This window comes from Acomys russatus, chromosome 15, assembly GCF_903995435.1.
Source record: "Acomys russatus chromosome 15, mAcoRus1.1, whole genome shotgun sequence".
NCBI lineage: Eukaryota > Metazoa > Chordata > Mammalia > Rodentia > Muridae > Acomys > Acomys russatus.
In genome coordinates this window covers 36,781,758-36,792,333 of record NC_067151.1, presented here as the reverse complement: position 1 = coordinate 36,792,333, position 10,576 = coordinate 36,781,758, and the positions used below count along the sequence as shown (strand labels likewise).

The 10,576-nt window shown below is 42.3% G+C and overlaps 1 pseudogene; it reads left to right on the top strand.

Annotated features, from left to right (window-relative positions):
• Positions 1-7,456: 7,456 nt before the first annotated feature.
• Positions 7,457-10,071, top strand: LOC127199008 (elongation factor 2-like; annotated as a pseudogene).
• The last annotated feature ends 505 nt before the right edge of the window (positions 10,072-10,576 follow it).

The following is a 10,576-nucleotide window of genomic DNA, read 5'->3' as shown; positions in this document are numbered from 1 at the left end:
ATTTGGACCTTGGTTTTAGGTATTACATCAGATCTATTAATGGACTAGAACATAGTCCTTAGGCTTACCTCTGATGTCATCGGCAACAAAAGTAGTCCATTTCTAGAACACAGCTTCTATCCATATATTTGAATATTTACACTTGTCAATTTGATAACGTTTCCTGCTTGGTGCTTGGGTCTCTTTATCCACCAAGCTGAGAGAGAGGCAGCTGTGTGAGAGGTTGCTCAGCTCTTTTATGAAGACGCTTATTAATGGCAGATACTTATGTCTTCAGAGGAATTCCACTGAGTGTGGTTACAAGTACTGTGGTCTCTCACATATTAGGGGAATATTCTGATTAATGCTTTTAAAAGTTTCCCCCAAAATTCTAAGTAGGATGGAGCTGCTGGCACTTGCAGAAGTCAGTCACTCATTAGTGTACTGTGCTCTCTCTCTCTCTCTCTTTTCTTTTTCTTTATGCCCCCCTTTTAGTCTATAAGTATTCAAATCATCTGTGAAAACGTTACTTACCTTTTACAATGTTTCACTACTCGGGAGAGACATAAAAAAGAAACATTACCACTTCAAGGGGGAAAAATCATTAATAGACAAAAGCAAGGATATCATCAAAATCCAACTTGGTGAACCAGTGAATCTTATTCGGATTCCTTATAGGATAAGGAACTACTTACAGGAGCCGAAATGATTCAAAAACACCTGTATCTTTAAAAGCTATGCAAGCATGTGTGGTATCTTGGAAAGAGTCTCTTCCAGGCACCTCAGGGGGTCTGCTTCTCTCCCAGGAGGCTTGGTTTGTCTTAACTATTTCTCTCTGCAGTCCGAGGAGTGAGGGTCCTAGTGATTTTGATCAGGTTCAGGGACTTCTTGAGATTATTGAGTTGTTTGCTTCCTGAGCTTAACAAGCTCTCCTACAGGATGGAATATTTGACTTCCCTTTATAACATTTTGTGTCTTAAGCTTCCCTTTGGATGGTATGCTTTATCTTGGAGAAATATGCCATGCAATATCCTTTGACATCTGGGTTGATTTCCAAGCAAGGCAAAGTCGAAGAGATGCTGTCTAGTTATGTGCTACATTTCCTTTCGGGATTCTTGCTTTTTTTGTTTGTTTGTTTGTTGCCTGCACAGGGAGGCCTTTCATCCCTATGCTAATTAGGATATTTATTTGTTTAGGTATAGGCTTAGTTACTATTAAACAATGCAGAATTAAGAGTCTCAAGAAAGATATGCGTTTTTCTTACTTATATAACATTCCAGAAACAAGAGCTACTCATGACAAAGAGGCACCTTCAGGAAGATGTCTTTCAGGACCACACATATACTCTATTTAGAGGATTCAAAGCTTCACAGACATCATGATTATGCAGTTCCTCATTTATGCCAAGAAAGAAAACAGGAAAAAGAGTGCTTTTGATAATATAAAACAAGGTGGGAGAGCTAACTATAGCTGTAAAGGAAGCTGAAAATGTAATTTCTACCTGAGTAGCCATTTCCCTGTTAACATCCATGAAATAGATATCAAGGAAAAATTTAAAGATAACTACAAGTAATGCCATTTCTATGAATGTATTTATTTTTATAGTGTATATATATATGTACATATATATACATACAAATCATGTTTAGAAGCAGATATTGATTGATCTTTTTTATGTTGGTTATTCACACTAGACTAAATGAAGAGCATAAATAGCTGACTTATTTAATGAATGATTTGCTATATTTTCAAATATCCCATGATCAGTACTATTCCAGATACACATGTCCACAACAATTAGAACTTCAGAAATTTGGGTATATTCAACTACTTTTGTATTTCAAATGCTGTGAATTTATAATTTATGATGTTAAGAAGAGCTTAACTCCAAGTAATTGCTTTCTCTTTCCCTATAGGTTATTGTAATATATTTATTCTCATATTTAGCTTTTATAAGACTCTGTATATGAATTGTTGTACATAATTTATAAAGTTCTAATCTTTATTATTTGTCAAGCATAAACATATGCTGACAACTTCTACTCCTATGTTTGGTTATTCTGTAGCTCCTAGCAACAGAGTGTGTACAGCTGCAAAAGAGAAAAAGAGATGCTACATTCATTTTCTGAGGCTGTTAAAAAAAATAATACTACCACAAACTCAGTAACTAAAAAACCACAGAAATGTATTCTCTCCATCTGGAGGCTAGAAATTTAGAGTCTCTGTGGCCATTTTTCTCTCCAGGACACTGAAGGACCATCTGTCCCTTGACTCTTCAGAATCTGTTGACTGTCTGCACATTACTGGGCTTGGGATCTGCTTTCAGATCACACACACCTTTCTGCGTCTGTGTCTTCACTGCGTTTCTCTGTTTCTTTCTCAAGACAACACTTGCATTACTTTTACGGTCCACCAAGATGGCTCAGTATGATCTGCTTATATTACTATCCGTAAGTTCATTACGCCTTTAAACGTCTTTCTTTTCAAATAGGATGATGGTTCTGGTTTCCAGAGACTCTATACAAATATCTGTTTTATTTTTGTTTGTTTTCTTTTATGTGAGGGAAGATTTCCCACAGTACATCTTTTGTGTTAACCACCATTTCAAATAGAAAATTCACTCACCTCACCCTAACATCTAGGAAAATCTCAACACATTACAGTTTAGCTCAATTTAACTTCTTGTGTAAATATCATAATCTCAAAAATCCCAAATACCATTAACTCAATCAAAAAAATTGTGATTCATCCTAGATCAAAATTCCTCTCCATCTCTGAACCTTTAAAAAGCTAGAAAATAAACTGCCTTATTAAAATATATGATGGTAGGACAGGCATAGATTGCCAAATATTTCTAATACCAACAGGCTGATTATAATATTATTTATATATAGATATTTATATATAGATACAACAGATGTATAACAGGCTACTCTATTGTAAACATTTACTGGGGTGTAAGAGATATAACAGGAGTTTCTTAGGGAGGTTTATATTTTTGGTGCTCAATGGATATACATACACACATATATCCATGTGAATGTGCACACACAACCATATACACATAGATGCACACACATGCACAAGAATGAACACATATGTGTGCACATACACTCACACATGAATATAAGCATTCACACACTCATACACACTCATGCACTGTGCACACACATGCACAGTCAGACACATGCTCATGCACACACTCACATGCACATAAGTACACATCTGTGCACACAGATATTCATAAACTCATGCATGCTTGCACACACACAGACCCACATGCACATATGAACACACACACACAGGAATGATTTCACAAATTCACACACATATACACACATGCACTCATATGCATTCACATATTCACATATACAAGTGTGTACAAACATACACGTGTGCACACACCCATATACACATATCCACATGGGTGGGCACACACACACACACACACACAGACACACACAGACACACACACACACACACACACACACACAAATAGCTGCAGCATTAAAAATGATTTTATTTTTCAGAAACAGGATTTCTCTGTGTAACCTTTACTATCCTGGACTCACTTTGTAGACCAGGCTGGCCTTAAATTCACAGAGATCTGCCTACCTCTGCCACCCCATGAGCTGGGATTACAGGCATGTGCCACTGTGCCCGGCTACATTAAAAATGTTCTATAAGATTATTTTTGGACCAAGAAACTTAGATCAAAATTTCTTTAGTTTATATTTAATACTATCTAGGGCCGTGTGCAGCAAACGTAGTTCAGACCGTTGCTAGTCTTGAAAAGGTATCCATGTGATAGTAAGGGTCAGCAATAAGACTGAAGTCTAAAAATAAAGAAAATATGCTTTAAATATAACAAAGAAGTCTGAAATGTGAGAGGCCAAAAGTAAAGAAGGATCAAGGTCAAATTTTCTACAGTCATGTTGTGCTTGCCTTTGGCAAGAGCAGACTCTCACAGTGGTAGGACTGCTCTTTGTGGAACTTGTTAGCACTGAGTAGACTCAAAAACCACAGGAGTCTACTCCACATGAGGACCAAGGCAGAACCAAGGCAGCTGCAGTTTTCTGCTGTGCCTGTGAAAGCCCAAGTCAGACAGGGGCCTCTTGTGGAGGAGACCAGGCTGACAGGAAGAAAAGGAAAGTACAGGTCATGGATTGCCAGGAGGTGACTGCTGGGGGCCCAAGCAGAGGCTTGTACTGACCTGGAGAATGAGAAATGGAGATTGCCTGAAAAGTATTCAACAAGCTTTTGAGTGTATAGTTTGTGGCTCCTTGTACTTAAAGATATGCATTTACCCTGTGGTCTGCATGTTGCCCATGCCTGTGAAAGACACTTTGAAATGCTGCATAAGATTAATATAGTTAGACTGGCCTAATAGAGTAATTATAATTTCTATATCTCCTCAATTTCCGAACAGTTGTAGGAATGATCTCCTAAATTGTTTGTCCTCTAAGCATTTGAGAGTAAGTTACTAATGTGCAGCCCCATCTATTCCTAACATGTTACCATTTTCTCCTTGGCAGGGCATCTTCAATCCTTTCTGTGATTTGAACAGGAGCAGGGACTGGAATGTGTTGTATATACTGTGACCTTCTAGGCACAGCCCACTCAAGGAGTGCTTGCAGTCCTAGTAACGTCCCTCAGTCTAATGCACTCCCCATACCCTACTCAACTGCTCTAGCTGTGTGATGAGACCCTTTATGGAGACCATAGCAGTGGAAGGTCTTTGCCCTTAGCTGTTACATTTCTTTACATTCTGTGAGCTGTTCCCTAGCTCTTTCTGGCTCATACGTTTTGTGTAATTCCTATTAATTCATGTATGTCTAGTTGTTTCTCAGGGCTGTTTCAGATGGACTGTGACTGAATCTGAATAATATGACTTAAGTGACTGTGTCATCCTAGGAGATGAGTCTGTGTTCTCTGAATTCTTGTACTAATGCAATTTTACAAGCACACACAGTTTTGGCCCTTGCCTATATCAGTTACTATAATAATTTTAAGGCATATGCACTGAGGTATGCATATTAACACTTTAATATTTCTATAGTTAAGGAAATCTGTGTTCGAAGACAATGTTGCACTTCATTGATTCACTGCTTAGGACTGTGAGTTTTGTCTAGTTGTAGGGTATTTAATTGAAGCTGCCACGAACATATTATGGGTCTTTGATTGGACATAGCTTTTCAGATTTCTTGGGTAAATGTAGAGGAGTTGAAGAGATGTGCTTTACGAACAATTTTTGCTGGACTCATTGTCAAACTAGCTGAGTCATCTCATGTTTCTCTGAGAGGTGTGGGAGAGCTCTGAATGTGCTCCTTTCCGGTACTTGAATATGTAAGGTGTTTGAAATGTTCATCCATTCCAGTGGGAGTTTACTGAGTGTCATTGTAACATTCAGCCTGTACTTCATTAATAACAGTTATTAAGTAGTTTTGCATTTTTTCATATAATTTTACCACATGTACATCTTCTTTGATGAAAACGGTACATCTCTTACTATTATTCCTGCTCTTGGGACTCTTTTCTTCTTATTGGGTTGCTGTGTCCAGCCTCAATGTGAGGGCTTTTGCCTTGACTTACTGTGTCTTGTTTTTGTCATATTTGTTTGCTGTCTCTTGTTTTTCTGAAAGGAAAATGGAGGTGAGTGGGTCTGGGAAAGAGGAAAGATGGGGGACCAAGCTGGGAGGAGTGGAAGAAGGAAAAATTGTGGTTGATATATATTGTAGGAGAGAAGAATCTATTTTCAATTTAGAAAATTTTAAAAAGAAAAAAAATTGGGCTGCTTCCTTAATAAGTTCTAGGAAGTTCATTCTCCACTTGAAATGTAAGTTCTTTTTAAAAAAAATTGAAGATTTTTTTTTTATAATGTCTAGCTTTTAAAAGGTACTTTAGAGGAGAACTGTTCTTTTTTAAAATTCAATTTACTTATTGTTGGGCAAATGGAAAATTCCTAAGGCCCTGACCTTTCCTTAGCTCTGGAGCTGTGTTTCTCAGAGTTATTCCCTCTTCCCAAGAATCAGCCACACAGCTGTCTTTTCACCTCTATGCGCACTAGTTTTGTTCACCTTACTCATGCTGTCATCCTGGTTTGCTTGCCTACTGTCTCCCCTTCCCACTGAGAGGCAGCCATTTTGTGCCTTGGACTAGTACATTTCTCAAAGGAGACCTTGCTTTGTGGCGTAACTCCCTAGTAATGTTCACACTCCTGAAGCACCTGGTTCCCTTTTGTACGCATTCATTTATTATTTGGGTGTATGTGTGGGCATGCATGTGCCACACCCTCATGTGGAAGTCAGAGGACAACTTGTAGAATTTGCTTCTTTTCTTCCACCATGTGGCTTGAGGGCAAGTTCCTCTAGTTGCTGAGCCAGCTATCTTTCTGGCTCCGAGTTACTATGGTTTCAATTTAATGCAACATTGACTAAACGTGCTATCTTTACCTTGTGTTTCCTTGTAGTGATTTTGTCAACTTGAGCCTACATTTACCTTTAGGCTGTGTAGTAGTTCCCTCCAGATTGAAACATTTCACCCTGCATGGAAACTAGAAGGTAAACAACTCAAAAGAGCCTCAGGAGGTTTCAGAAACTGATCAGATTTATCAGCGCTCTCCTTCCCAAGATTACATAAATAACAACAACAAAGACCACTGAGAGTCATTCTCAGACAAGCCAACTGGCAAAAAGGATCCTGAGATCTGACCAGGTGCCTGGGAGAAGAACAGATAGGAGAGCTGCCTGGAAGAGGTTTAGAGCAAGTAAGCCACCTGGAAAGAATGTTGTTCTTCCTGTTGCTCTGCTTGCAGGTTGTGCAGTGTGCTGCTTTTGTAAATTGTCACACACACACACACACACACACACACACACACACACACACACACGCACGCACACACTGAAGCCTTGAAGCCTTTTTCCCCCACAAGGCACAGTTATTTAAACATTAACTGACCATCAACACCTGTTTTCTATAGTTGTGCAGTGTTCTTCTACAACAAGAAAGCGGTCTGGCTTTATCTTAAATACATTCCCTTATTTGGTCAGTGCCTCTTTGTGTGATCAGCCTCTTGTTCCTGCTGCCGTTGCTGTCTGTGTGGGAACCTTTGGCGTGTGAGTAGACCTTGTATGTTCAGGTTTGATATGTTGTGCTCTTTTCATGGAAGAACACCCTGCTACCGCACTTAGACGGAAGCAATGCAAGACAGAGCAAAGTGGTGCACAGGACTTTCTCCACACGTTTGCAGGTTCGTGCTGTATCCTCATATCTTTAGAGCTGAACTGTTTTGTGGGGGAAAAAATGGAGGGAGAGGAGGAGGAAGGAAATAATAAAGAGCAATCATGGTAAAGAATAAAAGTAATGATACTGCTCTTCCCCCACAGCCGCCGCCATCATTGGTATGTGTCCCTCTTCGCCTCTGCCTGTGGGAATCCATGGACATTCCCCACCATGATGAACTTTCATGGTAGGCCAGATGTGTGCCATCATGGACAAGAAACCCAACATCTGGAACATGTCAGTCATCACTCATGTGGACCATCGGAAGTCCACGCTAACCGACTCCCTTGTGTGCAAGGCAGGCATTATCACCTCTGCTTGAGCCGGGGACACACACTTCACTGACATGTGCAAGGACAAGCAGGAGCACTGCATCACCATGCACTGCATCACCATCAAATGCACTGCCATCTCCCTTAACTATGAGCTCTCTGAGATGGACCTGAACTTCATTACGCAGAGCAAGGATGGCCCTGGCTTCCTCATCAACCTCATTGACTCCTGAAACTGTGCGGATTTCTTCTCAGAGGTGAAAGCTGCTCTGCATGTCACCGATGGAGCTCTGGTGGTGGTGGACTGCTTTTCTGGTATGGGCAAGCAGACAGAGACCGTGCTGTGGCAGGCCATTGCTGAGCGCATCAAGCCTGTGCTGACGATGAACAAGATCAACCATGTCCTGCTTGAACTGCAGTTGGAGTCTGAGGAGCTTTATCAGCCCTTCCAGGGCACTGTCTAGAATGTCAACATCATCATCTCCAGCTATGGCAAGGGTGAGAGAGGGCCCATGGGCAGTATTATGATTGACGCCACCCTGGGCACAGGAGGCTGTGGCTCTGGACTGCATGGCCAGGCATTCACTCTGAAGCAGTTCGCACAGATGTGGCCAAGTTTGCCGCCAAGGGCTAGGGCCAGCTGAAGCCAGCTGAGTGGGCCATAAAAGTGGAGGATATGATGAAGAAGCTGTGGGCAGACAAGTACTTTGATCCAACCAATGGGAAGTTCAGCAAGTCGGCCAATACCTCTGAAGGGAAGAAACTGACCGGTACCTTCTGTGAACTCATCCTGGACCCCATCTTCAAGGTGTTAGATGCCATCGTAAATACCAGGAAAAAGGAGACAGCCAAGCTGATTGGAAAGCTGCATACCAATGTGGACAGGGAGGACAAGGACAAGGCCGGCCGGCTGCCTTTTGGTGATGCCCTGCTTCAGGTGATCTCCATCCATTTGCCATCCCCCCATCACTGCACGGAAGTTCATTTGTGAGCTGCTTTACAAGGGACCACCTGATGATGAGGTCACCCTGGGCATTAAGAGCTGTGATCTTTAAGGCCCTCTCATGATGTACAATTCCAAGATGGTGCTGACCTCAAACAAAGACAGCTTCTACGCCTTTAGTAGAATGTTCTCTGGGGTGGTGTCCAGGGGCCTGAAGGTCCAGGTCATGGGACACAACAACAGGCCTAGGAAGAAAGACAACCTATACTTGATCCCGATCCAGAGAATGATTCTGATGATAGGCCAGCCGCTACATGGAGCCAATTGAGGATGTGCCCTGCAGGAACATTGTAGGCTAGTAGGAGTAGACCAGTTCCTTGTGAAGACTGGGACCATGACTCTCTTCGAGCATGCTCACAATATGAGAATGATGAAGTTCAGTGTCAGCCCTGTCGTCAGGGTGGTAGTGGAAGCCAAGAACCAAGCTAACCTGCCAAAACTGGTGGAGAGGCTGAAGCCGCTGGCTAAATCTGACCCCATGGAGCAGTGCACAACTGAGGAGTCTGGGGAGCACATCATTGCTGGCTCAGGTGAGCTGCACCTGGAGATCTGCCTCAAGGACTTGGTGGAGGATCACCCATGCATCCCCATCAAGAAATCCAAAGCTGTTCTCTCATACTAGGAGACAGTAAGTGAGGAGTCAAATGTGCTGTGTCTGTCCAAGTCCTCCAACAAGTACAACTGCTCTATGCATGACGGCCAGGCCCTTCGCTGATGGCCTGGCTGAGGACATTGACAAGCGTGAAGAGTCTGTGAGCTAGGAGCTCAAGGCGTGTGTGTGCTACCTGTCTGAAAAGAACAAGTGGGATGTTGCTGAAGCTCTCGATATCGGCTGGTGCTTTGGGCCTGATGGTAGCTGCCCCAACACTCTAACTGACATCACCAAGGGTGTGCAGTACCTGAATGAAACCAAGGATGGTGTGGTGGCCGGCTTCCAGAAGGCCACTAAGGAGGATGCTCCTTGTGAGGAGAAGATGTGTGGTGTGTGCTTTAATGTTCATGATGTGACCCTGCATGCTGATGCCATCCACTGGGGTAGAAGACAGATCATCCCCACAGCCTGCTGCTGCCTCTATGCGAGTGTGTTGACCACACAAATCCACCTTGTAGACCCTATCTACCTGATGGAGATCCAGTGTCCCTTAAAAGTGGTGTGTGGCATTTACCGTGTCCTGAACAGGAACCAGGCCCATGTGTTCGAGGAGTCCCAGGTGGCTGGTACACCCAGATTTGTGGTCAAGGCATACCATCCTGTCAACGAGTCATTTGGTTTCACAGCCAGTCTCTGCTCCAACACTAGTGGCTAGACATCTCCCCTCTCTACCCACCCTCCACCCTGAGTGTACATTTAACCACTGGCAGATCCTGCCTGGGGACTCATTTGACAACTGCAGCCACCCCAACCAAGTTGTGGCTGAGACTTTCAAGTGCAAAGGCCTGAAAGAGGGTATCCCTGCACTGGACAACTTTCTGGATACTGCACAGTGCCTGTCCATCAGAAGACACCTTGAGACTTTCCCCATAGTGCCACTCTGAAGTCTGCTTGTGCCACTCTGCTGTCACTCAGCACTAACACTTGATGCCAATTTCATTTATTTCAGAATTACAAGGCAACAAAGTGATTCCTCCCCTTACCCCTGTGGGATGGACTGGCAGGACATGGGGTGGGTGGGACATGGCTATCATTTTCAGAGGGAAACACATAGATATCCTAAAGTCTAAATAAATTCATTCAGAGGTTAAAAAAAAAGAAAAAAATTAATGATATTTTGTTTTTATTCTAAATAATATTTATGTCATAGTTGAACTCTGTTTGTATTGTAGAAAATTATCCTTAGGGCATGAGAGGCCTTATAGTCATATAAATCATAGACAAGGAAGACATTAATGATTTGTAGCTGCGGTGGTGCATGCTAATTATTAACTCCAGAAAACTTAGAGTCACCTGAAGGACCCGTGAGCATGCCTGTGAAGGATTCTCTTCATTACATTAATTGATATGGGAATTCCCATGTGGAATCTTGGCCTGAATAAAAGTGGG